The 15,750-nt window shown below is 42.0% G+C and overlaps 1 pseudogene; it reads left to right on the top strand.

Annotated features, from left to right (window-relative positions):
- Window positions 1-1,785: 1,785 nt before the first annotated feature.
- Window positions 1,786-6,845, top strand: LOC139035891 (ferritin light chain pseudogene; annotated as a pseudogene).
- Window positions 6,846-15,750: the final 8,905 nt, after the last annotated feature.

Below are 15,750 nucleotides of genomic sequence, written 5' to 3'. Positions count from 1 at the left end.
TGGACTGAAAGGAGATCAAACAAGTCAGTCCTAAAGGAATTGAATATTCATTGGAAAGACTGCTGCTGAAGCTGAAGCTCTAATACTTTGGCCACCTGATGCAAAGAGCTGATTCATTGGAAAAGACCCTGATGCTGGGAAAGACTGAATGCAAAAGAAGAAGCGAGTGGCAGAGGAGGAGATGGTTAGATAGCATTACCAACTTAATGGACATGAATTTGAGCAAACTCCAGGAGATAATGGAGGACAGAGAAGCCTGGCATGCAGCAGTCCATGGGGTCGCAAAGAAAGTGGACACAACTTAGCGATTGAACAACAAGATGCCAAAATTGTTTTTGATGATAAAGCAAGAGCAGTTTTAAAAGCCCTCGGCTAGGTGGTAAACACAGAATTGTTTTGATTTCCTTCTGGGACGCTGGGATAGAAGGAAGCTGCATCCCTGTAACCCATCCCATTTCCACACAAAGGAAAACTATAAATAGCAGCTCTGAATCACATGAGAGTTATGTAATACAAAGTTCACAGAGCAGGCTGCCTTTATCACCCAGGCTTAAGTTGCACTGAAATGGAAACTCAGCTGATGCCCTATGTATTAGTTTCTCCAAATGATGAAAGTCTGCGACACTTGTCCAAGACCATCTATTTCCATCTCCCAGGTTTGAGGCTAGTTGCCAGGACCCTTCTTGCCAAAGAATTTCTCTTGTCTTTCCAGATAACAAGTAGACAGTTTCAGCAGAATTATTTTTATTTGCAAAGATAAGACCAGAATTTCCCCTGATCAAATGAAAAGGCCATGAACATTAGCTCTGCAGACATTTGGGAACACTAGATCACAGCCTCCAGTGAGGAGGTAGATATGACACGCTTTTGATTATGGTTCCAGAGAGGTCACCCCTGCTTGTTTCTGTAGAGATTTACTGATCATCTGAAATCCTTTGATGAAACTCAAATCCACTGTGCACCATTTAGAAGGAGTTTGCCATCCTCTGTGAAACAATAGGGTTACCAGCCTACCCAGGGAAAGGATTCCACTACCTCTGAACACACAATTGACTCTCACTGGCTGATATGGGGGACTTTGGAATAAATGTTTCCATGAGTCAAAGGGCAAGTATTCAGTGGCAGAGATGGGTATGTCTTTTCTTTTTTAATGCCCAACTAGCCCGTATTTCCCAGCCTGGCTTGCAGTTTGCCGTGGCCATGTGACAGTATCCTAGCTGATGGAATATGAGAACTGAGGTGTACTATGTTCAGACCTCTCCAGACACTTTGCTCTGATTTTATCTGCCTTCTGGACAGTTGGTATGGAGATGCCTCCTAGGCAACTCTGGGAGCCATGGGTTGAAGATGCTAGAGCATCACCAGTCTGGAAATGGATAAGCTCAGAATTCTTGTGTGAAATTAGGTGAGGATGTTTGCAAGGGTCACCTGGCTTACCTTTACAAGGATGGGCAATTTTTCCAAATTTCATCTCAAAACACAGACACTATTACAAGCCAAGGCCTGAACTGGAGGAAAGGGATACTTCAAGTAAAAGTCACATCATACTATGGATGGGTCTCCAGAACAGTTGATCAAAATTGGAATTTTTATCAAACTGTAAGTCAAGAAGATAAAAAAGAATCTTTTAAGACCTTTCTGTAATTCAAATCATAATCCACATTCCCAACCTAAGTACTTTTTAAATATCACAGACTAGTAGTTCTTGCAGAATATGGAAAGAAGAAAATATTAATTGAACACTTAGATGAAAATGAAAAATAATCCTCAGCCTAGAAATCGACTATGGTACAGCCGAAAGGATTCCTGGGCAGAGAGCAGGCAGGGTGTTCAATGCATAGACAGTGAGTAAATAAGCAGAACTTGTTGGTGACATTGGTAGAATGCTCTGGAATTCTGTTAAAGAGACAGAATGATCATGATAGATGATGCTTTCTTGGCATCTATTGTCAAATGTATGTCTGGCAACAGAAGACAGGGGAACTCTGTCCACAGTCGATGCCCTCCCAACCCATATCAGGGGCAAGGAGTGAAGGGGGTTGATAAAGCATGGTGCTTTTTTGGGAAAATAAGTGAAAAGTCACTCTGAAGAAGAGCTCCAACATCAAATAAACATAAAAAGAATTCTTCAAGTATGAGGGGAGAAAGTAAGCTCTTAAAACTTAAGATCTTGGCAGGAAGGAAGGGCTTATTGAGCTAAGAAAAAATCTATCCTTCCTTTGTCTGTGTTAGAGAGAATTGGCACAGACTGAAGGACCTTACTCGAATTTTACCACTCACTCTAGAAACCTTGTATGAAGTCTCTCCTCAGCCATCAGGCCAAATCTGAACGCAATGACTTGAAAAAGCTTCCCAAATGAGCCTTTCAGCAGTTTTATATACTATTGAGAAAGGAGAGGGAGAGTAGCTACTATGGCCAGAGAACAAGGAAAACCAAATTCTTGACTGCCCACTCCATAGATAAAACACTATCGAGCATATGTATAGCTATGAATCAATAAAGTATATATGTGCACTACTGCATGTAATACTAACATATTAATGTTTTCTTCCTGCATTCTATATGGGTTGTCTTATATATGTTGGACACCACCACCTTTGATCTTAATACTTGAAGAGTATTAAGAGTGTTAAGTATCTTCATAAGAGTGGCTGTAGTATCAAAAAAAAGATGAAAAACAATTCTTGGCTTGGGCTTTAGCTAAGCGATACTTCTACAGAGCTGTCCCTTAGTCATGTCTAGATTGAAAGTACAGATTGTGTGTTATCTAATAATGCCGCACTCAAGTCTGTTGCCTGAGTAACCAGAAGAATCATGTGGAAATGGAGCTCCTTAAGGGTATAACTTGTGTTTTATTTATCTTGTCCTCCACTAGGGCTAGCAGGGTGCCCTAGGACACCAAGGACATGCTGGGTCCTCAGTGATGCTTGTTGAATTCAAACATGAGTGAGTAAATGATTGAACAATTAAATGAATGCATGACAGTATTTTTAAGCTACAGGAAAAACACAATATTTAAGGGTAACTCTGACTTGTCAGTGAAAAATCTCCATTGCTGGAGGAATGCACATTTTCTGCCTGGCCTACAGTCTGAAAATCCCATGACCGGAATTTAGCTAAAGTTCTTCCCAATTTCTCAACAGGAGCTCTTCTTCAAAGGCCTCTGAGGTCTAGGTAGGTACCACAGAGGCCAGAAGATGACCAAGTAAAGTAACAGGGAGAAGTGGTGGAAACTGGCAAAATGGAGGATGATACATAGGGCCTGATGAGGGTGACCATTTTTGCCTCCACTAGGCCAGCTGTTGTCTTCTCTGGGTGTCTGATGGTTTTGTGACTTGTCTCATCAACTACACTGTAAACCTAAAGAGGTCTGGGAACATGAGGTGTTTCTCCCTTCTTCTGTCCCCACCACGGTCTGGTGAGATAAGAACTAGACTTGGAGTCCAAACTTGCAAGTCTCCTACTCAATTAGCTAGACAGCCTTAGGTAAGAAATGTAACTCCCGTGACCCTCAGTTGCCTTATCCAGCCAATAAGAATAGTACTACCTCACTCAACAGCAGCTGTTCAAAGAGCAGATAAGACTTTTGCCAACTGTAATACTGTACACAAATGTAAGGATTACTATTAATTTTGTCATTAAAGTAGAGAATGAATACTTGTTGAAACCCATTGAACTGAATAGAGAGGTGATGCAATTCTATATACTTGGCAAAAAATCAATATCTGCCTCTACTCAACTCCTTTTGAAAACAACATGTATAGAGGGATAAAAAAATTTATGTAAAGGCAAGCTAATACATATATCAACACATCACATTATTGTTACCAAAAGGTTTGAAATAGTGAACACTTGTGATTTTATGGTAAATAAACAAGTATTGGGCTTCCCTGGTAGGAGTCCATCTTGCAATGCAGGGGATGCAGGTTCAAACCCTAGTCTGGGAAGATCCCATATGCCTTGAAGCAACTAAGCCAGACTGCCACAACTACTGAGCCTGCTCTCTAGAGCCCCAAGCCACAACTATTAAGTCCATGTGCTTCACTACTGAAGCCCGAGGATCTAGAGCCCATGCTCTGCAACAATAGAAGCCACCGCAATGAGAAGTCTGCACACCGCAACTAGAGAGTAGCCCCCGCTTGCTGCGACTAGAGAAAGCCCATGTATAGCAATGAAGACCCAGCACAGCCAAAAATAAAATAATTTTTTTAAGTATTGATAAATGCTTCCCCATTTTACAGTTTAAAATATATGTTAATTGTATATATGCTTTATTGGGACATGTACTATATCCATTATAAAATGTATCCTAAGCACTATAATTGTTATCACTTGAATATTTCTGTGTAGGAGAATTACTGTTAAATTTTATTTTCTTCTTTGTGCTTTTCTCTATTCTGCAAATTTTCTTTAATAAACACATCACACAACTTTTTTTCTGACTCTGAAATATTTAAAAAGAAAAAAATTGCCCAGTTTATTCCTGACTTACTTCTGTCTCGGATTGGTGGGTGACCACAGACTTTTGTAAGTACATTTTTAAACTATGGTAGAGATTAGGAAAAATTTATCAAAATAACAGTCGTTTACAGGAAAGATCTAATGAAATAAAATCTGATTTTAAAATTCTTTATCTAACGTCTCCAAGATCTGTGGTTTAAAAGAAAAATCTGTCTGTATATGCTATTTTTGTATAAAAATGGAGACGTATAAGAGCATATATTCACACCTGATTATTTGTATAAAGAAAACGTTAGTGGGGAGAGGTGGAGACTGGAGTGAAAGGTGGGAATTCGGATGCTAAGAACAAGAAAGAAACAGGACTTTGTGTACTTTTTGTTATATTGTTTGAATTTTTTAAATGTCATGTATCATTGTAAATCAACTATATTCCAATAAGATTAATTTTTAAAAATAAAATTAAAATAATAAAAACATCATGTGCAAGTAATAACAAGTCTAATAAGCAAATATTACAAGTGCTCCTGACCTTTGTTCTAGGGAGTCAGGCCTCACACTGGGTCTGGGCTAGACGCTGCCTTGGCCAGTGGAGAGATGATGTGTAGGCTTATGCGGCCAGGGAAGCACTAGGCCGGTCCTGGGCTCACTCTCCTCAGCCTGCTGTGTCATCCCCCTTAGATTTATCTGCTTCCTCTGGCAGCATGAAACCCTGGCTGCACACTGCCTATGTCCTCTGCTCCAATCCAGGAGGGTTCTTGGTTGCCAGTTGGTCACACTGAACATAAGCTGGTTGTTTCAGGGGCTCTCTGTGTTCAAGAAACTTTATAAACCAGGCTCAGTACAAACTGAAAACAACACATGCCCATTATAGTCTTGTGTTCAGTGGAGTCTGAGATACAGTTGGGAGAGAAAAGCCCAGAAGGTGTCCCCTAGTGCAACCAGGCCCACTCCATGCTCCCAGCTAGGATCTGCATCAAATGGAGCCTCAGACAATCTCTCTTGAGTCAATCCATTTATTCTAATGGAAAATGCTAACATATGGTTCCTTGATTAGCCAACTGCAAGCTGCCTCATGCACATGGTTCTGTGGAAGGGATCTGGGTTGCAGAAGTTTGTCAATACAGGTAGCCTAGTCGCATAACTTGGCTCACAACTGGCCTGATCTGATTAGCAATGTTCCATGTAGCTCAGGGAAATGTTAAAACTTCGTGAGAACTACCTTAAAATGAGAAACTTCAGTCCCTGAGAACATACTATTGAAAAAATGACAACACAAGGAATGGAAGCAGATATTTACCACACAAATAATCAACAAAGAATTAGTATGTATAACATAAGTAACTCCTATAAATCAATAAGAACCAACCAATCAGTAAATAAACAGGCAGCGTGCTCTGCAGTTCTGCAGATCTGTCTCTTCAACAGTATTTGAATTAGGATGGCACAGACCTAGAGACACCCCTTACTCCAACCTCCCACCATTCTCCCTTTTAACAGTTGAAAACTTCAGAATGAGCCACTGAGCTATCCCCAGCCACTGGGACAAGTCAACACCATTTTTTGAGTTAAACTCCTTAATAATGACCAACCATAAGCTCCCAGATCCATCAGAATTATTCCTGAGATGGAGGCTGTCATCAGCTGCCTGGTCAACATGCATCTGTGGGCTTCCTACACCTACCTCTTTCAGGGTGAGTGTATGTGTGTGCATGAGTGTCTATCTCCATTGTGAGGATGTGCCTCTGGAGGGGGTGAGCCACATTTTCCGCAAATGGGACCAGGAGAAGCAGGAAGGCTCCAAGTATCTCTTGAAATGCAAAACCAATGCTGCGGCTGAGCTCCTTTCAGGATGTGCAGAAACCATCTCAAGAATGAGTGGGGTAGGGACTTCCCTGACAGTCCAGTGGTTAAGAATCTGCCTTCCAATGCAGGGGGGCATGAGTTCAAACCCTGGTTTGGGAAACTAAGATCCCACATGCCACAGGACAACTAAGCCCAGTCTGCAACTACTGAGCCCCCTCACCACAACTAGAGAGAACCCCATGTGCCACAGTGAAATTCCTGCACCCCAGAGCTAAGACCTGATGCAACCCAAAATAAATAAATAAATATTTAGGGAGGAAAAAAAAAAGAATGAGTGGGGTAAAACCCAGAACGCTACGGAAGCTGCCATTCTCAAGGAGAACCTGAACCAGGCCTTTCGGATCTGCATGCTCTGGGTTCTGCCCACACAGACCCCCACCTCTGTGACTTCCAGGAGAGTCGCTTCCTAGACAAGCAGGTGAAACTCATCAAGAAGATGAGCAACCCCCAGACCAACCTCCACAGGCTGGCGGGTCCCCAGGCTGGGCTGAGTGAGCGTCTCTTCCAAAGGCTCACATGACCAGGCGCCTCGGCAGCCTGGTGGCCTTGGAGGTGCCCCTCTGGTGTCAGGGCAGACGCCCCTCTCTGCAGCCACCAGGAAGCTTTTTAGTCACCCTGGAATCCTTGCCCAAACCTTGGACCAAATGGAAACAATAAAGCTTTTTGAAGAAAAAATAAATAGGCAAATAATTTTATACCTCTTAGGTAGTTAGAGGTGGTGTTACCAAAACACAAGTCCATGTGCCTGATGCACACTGAGGCCAAACGATACCAAAACATCAGAGTTTGGAGCAGAGAAAGGTTTACTGAGGGCCATGCAAGGAGACAGGTAGCTCCTGCCTTAAAACCCCCAAACTCCCAAAAGCTCTCAGCAAAGCCCTGTTTTAGGAAAGGTGAGGGAGGGATGTGCTTAGTTGTCACAAACTTCTTGGTGTCAGATCCTTTGTTTCCGAGGTCAGGTCACGGGTCCTGTAAACCTCCACCAAAAAAAAAAAAAAAATGTTACTGTCTGTTCTGAGAAGAAACAGCAGGGTCCCGAGGCTCCACTTTCACCCTGCGAGGTCCAGGTCCTGGCTAAGAGGAGGCAGGTCTCAGCTGGAGGCTCCCTCAAGGCCAGGCCCCCAGGCCCTGCCCAGCTGTCATCGCTGAGGGAACCAGGAGCCCAGGGCCCAACTGGCCCTCAGGCTCCTCAGGCCGCCCAAATCGCGGAGGCTGGTTCAGCAAACTGTGTCCCAGGCAGACTGCTGCTGCCTTTGGGTCACAGAGGCAGGGACGGGGGAGAGCTTCACTGCTGCCTCAAGGCCTGGACCTGGCCAGAGGGCAGCCTTGGTGAGGGCTCTGGAACCCTGCAGGACACAGCCCCCAGCCTGCTCCCCTGGCCCCAGCCCAGCTCACCCACTGGCCAGAGGCTGGGTGAGCTGGAGGGTCCCAGGGAGAAAGCTCAGATCTGCCTCTGACCTCACCTCCACCTGAGGACCTCCATCCGCCAAGGGTTGGCCGCCTGACACACCCGCGGTCTCTCACTGACAGCTGGCTGCTTGGGGGAGGGGCCCACTGGAGCGCCAGCCAATGGCACAGCAGGACCACTAACGGTCTGGAGGTAATCTGCCTGGTAACCGGGCTGGAGGGTCACGGAGCGCGGGAACGCATACCAAGGGGTCGCGCAGAGCGGCCGCGTTGGTGTCTTGTGGGTTGAAAGAACTGAGAAGTAAACCGCAGACAGTGAGACAACCAATGACCGGCCGCTTCAGGAGCCCACTCCCCCCTGGTCTATAGAGACAGAAGAGTGAGGCTGTCAGGAGACCGGGAGTCAGTTGAAGGATCTGGGTAGAAGCTAGAACCAGGGCGGACCTGTGAGGTGGGAGTTGGAGGTGCAGAGGCAACATCGTCTGAGTGACAGAGAGATAGGCACTCTGACCTCTCTCTCCCCTCTTTCCTGCCAATGCCTCCCATTGGCTAAGCCCAGAAGCCAGACAGGGAGCGCAAGCATCTGGGAAATGCAACCTGAGATACAGAACAGAGCAGGGGAAGAACACGGACTGGCTCTGTCCCCACCCCCACTGCCCCAAAAAGCCCCTTTGCACGGGAGCAGATGGAGACATACATAACAAAACTATAGCACCACTGTTCAAACAGCAAGATAAGACAAACAGGTGTCAATAGGAAACGTGAATAAATTATAGCAGTCATACAATGGAATATTCTACTATGGTGAGAGCAAATGAACTATAGCTACATTTACCAACATGGATGAGTCTCACAAAGCCAAACAAAATAAATGTTAGAATTTTATATATTTATATAAAGCATAAAAGCATGCAATGATGATGATGATGAAAAGATAGATATAAAAGTACACAGAAAAATTGAAAGAAGTATAAAGGAATACATCTTCTGGAAAAAGAAAGGGAGATGTGAACAGAAAGCATGCCGAGAGCTTCAAATGTAGTAAAAATGATACTGGGTGATGGGTACACAGGACCACTGTATATTGCTATTGATAAGTTTATACAAAATTTTTTCATAGTATGCTAAACTTTACAAAGGAGCTTGAAGGACTGTGAGTCAGAGTGGCTATTCTAAATGTCAGGAAAAGACTCCATTCTTTGCCTAAAAACAGAACTTGATGCCGTCTGGCAAATGCAGACTGACCCAGGAAACCCCTCCCAGCTTCTCCCCCTTGGACCCAGTCCAATTAGGCAAACAACACTTGCTCCATGCAGATGGGTACCATCCCAGTGGCATTCTCCTGACTGTTCTGCAGATATGGTGGGTAGGAGCAATGCACCTGGTCAGTCGTCAATGTTAGTTTCTCAGGCCTCCAAGAGGCACTGGTTCTGTGTCTCTTCATGACAGGGAACACATTTCGAAGCTCTTCAAGGGTCCCTTTGAACCACTTCCCCACTAGACCTGGGTGAGTTAGGTCATAGCATTTCCAAAGCACAGCACAGTTTTCCGAAGATCACAATCCCCCAAATCTCTCTTCTCTAATGTAAGATTTTTTTACATTTATTTTTTTGGCTAAAGGATCTAAGCAGGACTAACTTCATAGGCATGTGGCCTGTCAGACAGGCCCCCACACTTGGAAAGGCCCTGCACCTGATTTAATGCTCTGTTGCTGTTGTCTGGAATTCAATACTTTAACAGAAGGTCCCATATTTTCATTTTGTACTGGGCCCTGGAAATTGTGTAGCTTATACTGGACCTAAGACTTGTGTGACAGGTTCTTAGAGTCATTTCCTTGTAAATCTGCATACCAGGTATGGAATTCTGAGAACTACTCTGACAACTATCTTAATGGCCAAAGTCAAAACAGTAAGAGTCCCTTCCTAATATCGCATTACATTTATTTGTTTGTAACCTGTCTTCCCAACAAGGGGTTGTAAAGTCCACCAAGATAAGATTATTTAGCTGAACACTGTCCTCATGACATAGTATCTGGCTTATAATACCTTTCAATAAATACTCATTGGAAGAACAAACATTTACAGAATCATTAAAACTGTGTTTGTCCAGACTTGTTTTCTAACAACTGTTTATATAGCATATACCATATTTTAGAGGATATGTTCTTAAAGAACATGCATAACTCAATACTGATTTTTCCACAGAATGGGACATGCTTCCTCAAAATCTACATCTATAGTACATTTTAGCTTTCATGCTGCTTTCTATTTTCTCAAGACTAACACTAACATTTTACTCTAACTAGAGATTTGCTCTAAAATGTGTCATGGGCACTGTCTGGCCTTCAAGACATTAAAGCCCATCTAAAGTTCATTTCAAAAATCAAAGTTTCAGTCTGTTTTTCAGCCCTAACATTGCCACCCCCATTTAATAAATGCTCAGATAAGATTGCCTCAGAATGTAAAAATATCTAAAATTATACAATGGTCAATGTGAGGGACCTCCCTGGTGGTCCAGTGGTTAAGAATCTGCCTTCCAATGCAGGGAATGCAGGTTCAATCCCCAGTCTAGGAACTAGGATCCCACTTGCCTTGGGGCAGCTGAGCGAGCCCTCACGCACAACTAAGGTACTGGGCACTGCAACTAAGACCCAATACAGTCAAAAATATAAAATTTTCTTTAAAAAAGACGAAGGAAACAACCTCCAAAAGTCTCATCCATTAACTAGTTATGTACAACTGCACAATCAAAATGCAACTGTATAAGGAAATACTATGCAGCCATTAAAAAACTGACGAGGTATATGTTGATGATATGGAATATATAATTAAGTTTAAAAAATGGTCAAGGTGAAAATAAGGAAAGTCCTCACCATAGGCACGTGCTTGCAGAAGCTCTAACTCAGGGAAGTCACAGCCTGGTTGACGCAACGCTGACAAAGGGCTGCAGGTCTTTGTTTTTCCTACCAAACTGCCCGACAGCAATGCATATACCAGTGCAGCAGTTCACACGGCTTGCCAACCTTAAAACGAATTTTCAAAATCTGGTGGTATTTCCATTACATCCAATTCTACATGTGAGCTTAAACACACTTATATTACCTGACATTTGCATAACTTAACTCCCACAAATGCCACCACTCCATGTGTCACTAGGTCACCTGTGCTTCAGTGCGTCTATAAACACACTGCTTTACACCAAACAGAGTAACTCGTGGACGGTGAAGCAAGAAAGCAATGCTGCAGCACCAGATGACCTGAAGTGGTTCTGGCAGCAAAATCAAACACAGGGATATTTTAATGCAATTTGCTCCACATGGCAAATGAGTGAGGAAGTGAAATATCTGACTAATACCTAATATTTAAATCCTAGACAAAACATTTCTGTGCAAATAGGGAAGTGCTTTATTTACTCTGATCCAAGTCAAAGGTAGCTGGATAATTAGTTTTCTTTAAACAACATTCAGCTTTGCTGACATCTCATTTTCCAAAAGCAGCTGTTAGCCAAATATAGTATTGTTTATTCGCTCCCTGGAAGGCTGTTTTTAAAAAGCACTTCTTCTGGTAAAAATATTGCATCACATAATTGGAGATAACAGGAAAAGTAGGAGTTGCTGTTTGTATTTAAATAAACATTTACTCAAAAGTCCAGTTTTCTGTTTGTGAATAACTCCTTTATTTTGTGCCATTAGGCACACTGAATTATTGCTGTTTATTCCCTGCTTTTCAGCCTTGCTAGGAGATATTCCAAACATGGTAACACACAAAGTATTTCTCTTAAAAAACGATAAGAGATAAGACTGAGTTCTTTGCCTTTTTCCTTTATACATGAGCCAGCTATTCCAGTGACAGACTTGTGAATATATAATATTAACATCAATGTTTATTATCTGATACATACTTAAATTGTAGTTGGATGAAGTTTACTTTTTTGGTTATTTTTCAGAATGTGACTATAAAATACCTGTAGATCTGAGTTAAACTCCCGATTACCCTCTGAGGGGAAGGGAAGAATGAAAATCACCATTGCTCTTCCAAAGAAAACACTCCACACATCTCACAATGTGCTTGGCTTGCATGTGCTGCATGCACTGTTGGCTATTACTGTTTTAATCTCTAGGAACTGAAAACCTATGCAGCATTCTCTGATCTGACTTCTATTTTCTCTTCACTGACCACTTGGGTTCTCTCTCCTATCAACATTTTATAGTTGGAGTAGTTTGCCATTTCCTCCATGGGGCTTCCCAACCCGGGGACAGAACCTGCGTCTCCCATATCTCCTACATTGTTCAGTTCAGTTTACTCGCTCAGTCGTGTCTGACTCTTTGCAACCCCATGGACTGCAGCACATCAGGCTTCCCTGTCCATCACCAACTCCCAGAGTTTACTCAAACTCATGTCCACTGAGTCGGTGATGCCATCCAACCATCTTTTTCTCTGTCGTCCCCTTCTCCTCCTGCCTTCAATCTTTCCCAGCATCAGGGTCTTTTCACGTCTTTGCATCAGGTGGCCAAAGTACTAAAGTTTCAACTTCAGCATCAATCCTTATAATAAATATTCAGGACTGATTTCCTTTAGGATTGACTGGTTTGATCTCCTTGCAATCCCTTGGAGGGACTTCTCCAACACCACAGTTCAAAAGCATCAATTCTTTGGCGTTCAGCTTTCGTTATGGTCCAAATCTTACATGCATACATGACTACTGGAAAAACCAAAACTTCGACTAGATGGACCTTTGTGGGTCATAATGAATGCCAAAATCTAGGATGAGGGAGGTGAGATGTTTGTCCTTTATGGTTATCCAAGCTGCTAGAACTTTCTGTTAGCATGGGTAAGAGCTCCCAACATATAAATAACATTGCATTTGTCATCCAGTCCCTGAGGCTTCAGATTGATGTTGGCTAGTCTAAAAAGTTTTGTGCTCACCTGGGAAATCACAAGCCTTTTATGTTCTGAATCATTTTCCATTAGTGCCTATGCATGAGAAGTAATTCAAACAAGAAGCCAAAAAGCATTTCTAGAACTATGTTCAAATTTTAGCAAGATTTAAGATAGAGCAAATGTTCAGCTTCCCATTTGGATCCTTGAAGCAGTGAACGCAGTTCATGAAGAATAGATTTATATTTTCCTGCACATAAATATGTTTTGTCATGATACCAGAACCATTGAGACAAATGGCTGTGTTCAGTTGGGAAATTTATCTTTTCTATCCTTATTATAAAGTATATATTGTGGTATAATTATTCTTGTGGTTTTATAGTTAAGGGCATTTTTATAGTAGAGGAAGCTTCGATTGAAATAGCATAGGCTACTTAGTTACTACAAAGCTCTTTACAAAAACTAACACTCATTAAGAAATATTATCCCCATTCTGCTTGTTACTCCATCATTTCCTTAACAGAAAATAGCATGGTTTTGAAATTGTATCTCAAGAGAAGAAACAACTGCCTGTGGAAGTTTTCTTTTTTACTTTACTTTACAGTTTACTTTACAGTGAAGTTTACTTTACAGATTTCTCCTCCTAACTGGTAAGAGTAGGTCCATATTCATAAACATTCCTCAAGTTTGTAGGTTCTTTGAAATGACAATACGGATACATTTCTATCAGTATCATTTTACACAACCAAAACTAGAAGCTGCAGTTAAAACAATGATTATGAACAATAGAGCTTTTAAAGGGAAGATATTTAATTATGTAAGGATTTATAACTGTAAGGGTGCTTAAGTTGGAGCTTCCTTTAAAATTAAACAATTGTTATTTTATGGATGGCTTTGACTCTTTGGGGTTGGAATGACAGAACCCCAACTCAAACCAAATTAAGCAAAAACAAACAAAAAACACGCAACTCCTACACCTACAAGGGATACTGAGTAGCTCCAAATGTTAAGGTAGCTCTGCCAGAACCAGGCTTGAGGACCAGAGTCCAGGGACATCAAACCCCCAAGAATCTTTCTCTATTCATCACTTTCTTGGCAGAATGGGGGAGATGCCTCAGGCTCCTAGCCCTGTCGTCCCAGTTAAGCAGTGTCAGCAGAAAGACTTCATTCTCTCAAGGTTTCCATAGCAAAATGGACCCTCATGGGTCTTATTTAGGTCATTTGCCCACCCCTTGAACCAATTACTGCTGCTGGGTTATGGCTTATCACTCTGATCCAATCTGGGTCATCTGTATGAAAAAGGAGCCAGGATTAAGAAGCTGAAGAGGACCACATACAGAGTAGTAAAAGTGGGACAGGAAAATGAACGTTGACTGAAAACTATCTCACCTTGGTCCTTTCAACCTTGAAGTAGAGGTCTCAGGAGCTTTGGGGCTCACAGGGAAGCCTGAGATCTGGGGGGCTGGTTTGGACCCCGAGCTGGGAGGGAACCCCTTGGCACCTGGGCTGCACTCGCTTTACTATTTGCCTGCCTTCTTGAGTTCTTTCTTCTTAAACTTTAGAAACTAAATACATGTTCTATCAGTTTATCTTGGAAACCAATACAATGCCATGAAAACAGAACATTGTGAAGTCAGAAAGTTCCCAAGTCCTTGCTCCTGCTTTTAACTAGCCTTGCAGCAACCTTTGGCAAATTACTTAAGCTCTATGAATCTTAGTTTCACCATCTCTAAGATGAAGATGCCCACTCCAAGACTGCTGGGAAAAACAGGAAGCGTCTGTGAAGCACAGTGGCCGCTCACCAGAGATGTTCAGTTGTTGTTGAACAGAAGGTAACATAACCTATGAGCAACCTTAAAGGCCTGGGATTAGTCTAGCACTTGAGGTTCTAGACAGAGGGCTGTGGGGATGAAAAAACAGGACATGGCCCCAGACCTCAGTAAGGGAGAAAATAAAAGTGCTATGAGTAATGTAAGAAAAAAGTGGGAGACTTCAAAGGAGAAAGGAACTACCATGTACCAGGAACTTTACCCATATTCCCCATCTAGTGTACCTTGTAATGCCATTCAACAGATTTAAGCACCAATTACTGTGACAGAAAAATAGCTAACTGCCCAATTTTTGCAATGTATTGAAGAGAACATGAGAGGATCCTGACAAAGAGACATGCATTATATATGTATGTGTATGTCTCTGTGTGTGTGCATGATGCCTGGCTGCCCTGTCTGCATCCCTCATAACAATTTTACAATCTTACTTATGTATTTATATAAATAAAGAGCATTTATTATCTCCATTGTACAGTTAAGGAAATTGATTCAGAGACTCTGAGTGACTTACCCAAAGCCACAGACAGAATTGGCAGAATTGAGAACCAAGCCCTAACATCTAACATGGCTCTAAAACTGGAATCTTTATATTATGCTGATCCAGATCCTAATTCAAGTTTGAAAACCAGACTTTTCAGTATTCTAAGGAATGCAGGTATTGTGATACCTTTTTCCCTTCTCAACAACCAAGTCTATGACTCTCAATACATTTCTTCTAAAGTTTTTAAGGCATCTTAGAAACTCAATATTCAAACTACAGTATGGGACTGAAAAGGTCTACTCTTGCTTACAATTATATTTAACTTCACTCCCTTCTCCAAAGATCAAATGTCACAATCCTTGTCAGTACCATTACTGTCCCACCTGAACCGTTTCCTAGATGCTCTTTTTAAGTCAGAACTTTCTCCCTCTTCAGGTACTTTCACACTTTATCCCTCCATCCTTTGCTTTCTCTTTAGTCATGCAATACTCTATCCATCTTGCCCCAGACCTAGTCAAACAATGCCCACTACTCTCTTGACTCTACAGCCCACATACATATCTAAATGTCTCTATTCTATCCACAAAATGCAAAATGATCCTCGGGTCCTAGGAATATGGCAACTATTTAAATAGGGATGGGGCTGAAGTTGACCTGTTATTAAGTACAGTTTGCTAGAAGCACTAATGTAGAAGTATATTTTGCCAAGAACTTTCAAGTTTCCTTTTACTAATTAAAAATTATTTTATTGTTAACCAAGTCCCCAAAAGACCTTTTGTTCACTCTAAAACACTATCATTTTTTTCAAACATTTAATTCACACAGGCCATG

This window comes from Odocoileus virginianus, chromosome 7 (genome assembly GCF_023699985.2).
Source record: "Odocoileus virginianus isolate 20LAN1187 ecotype Illinois chromosome 7, Ovbor_1.2, whole genome shotgun sequence".
NCBI lineage: Eukaryota > Metazoa > Chordata > Mammalia > Artiodactyla > Cervidae > Odocoileus > Odocoileus virginianus.
Note: the sequence above shows the minus strand (reverse complement) of the source record. Positions and strands in the feature narration are given on the sequence as shown.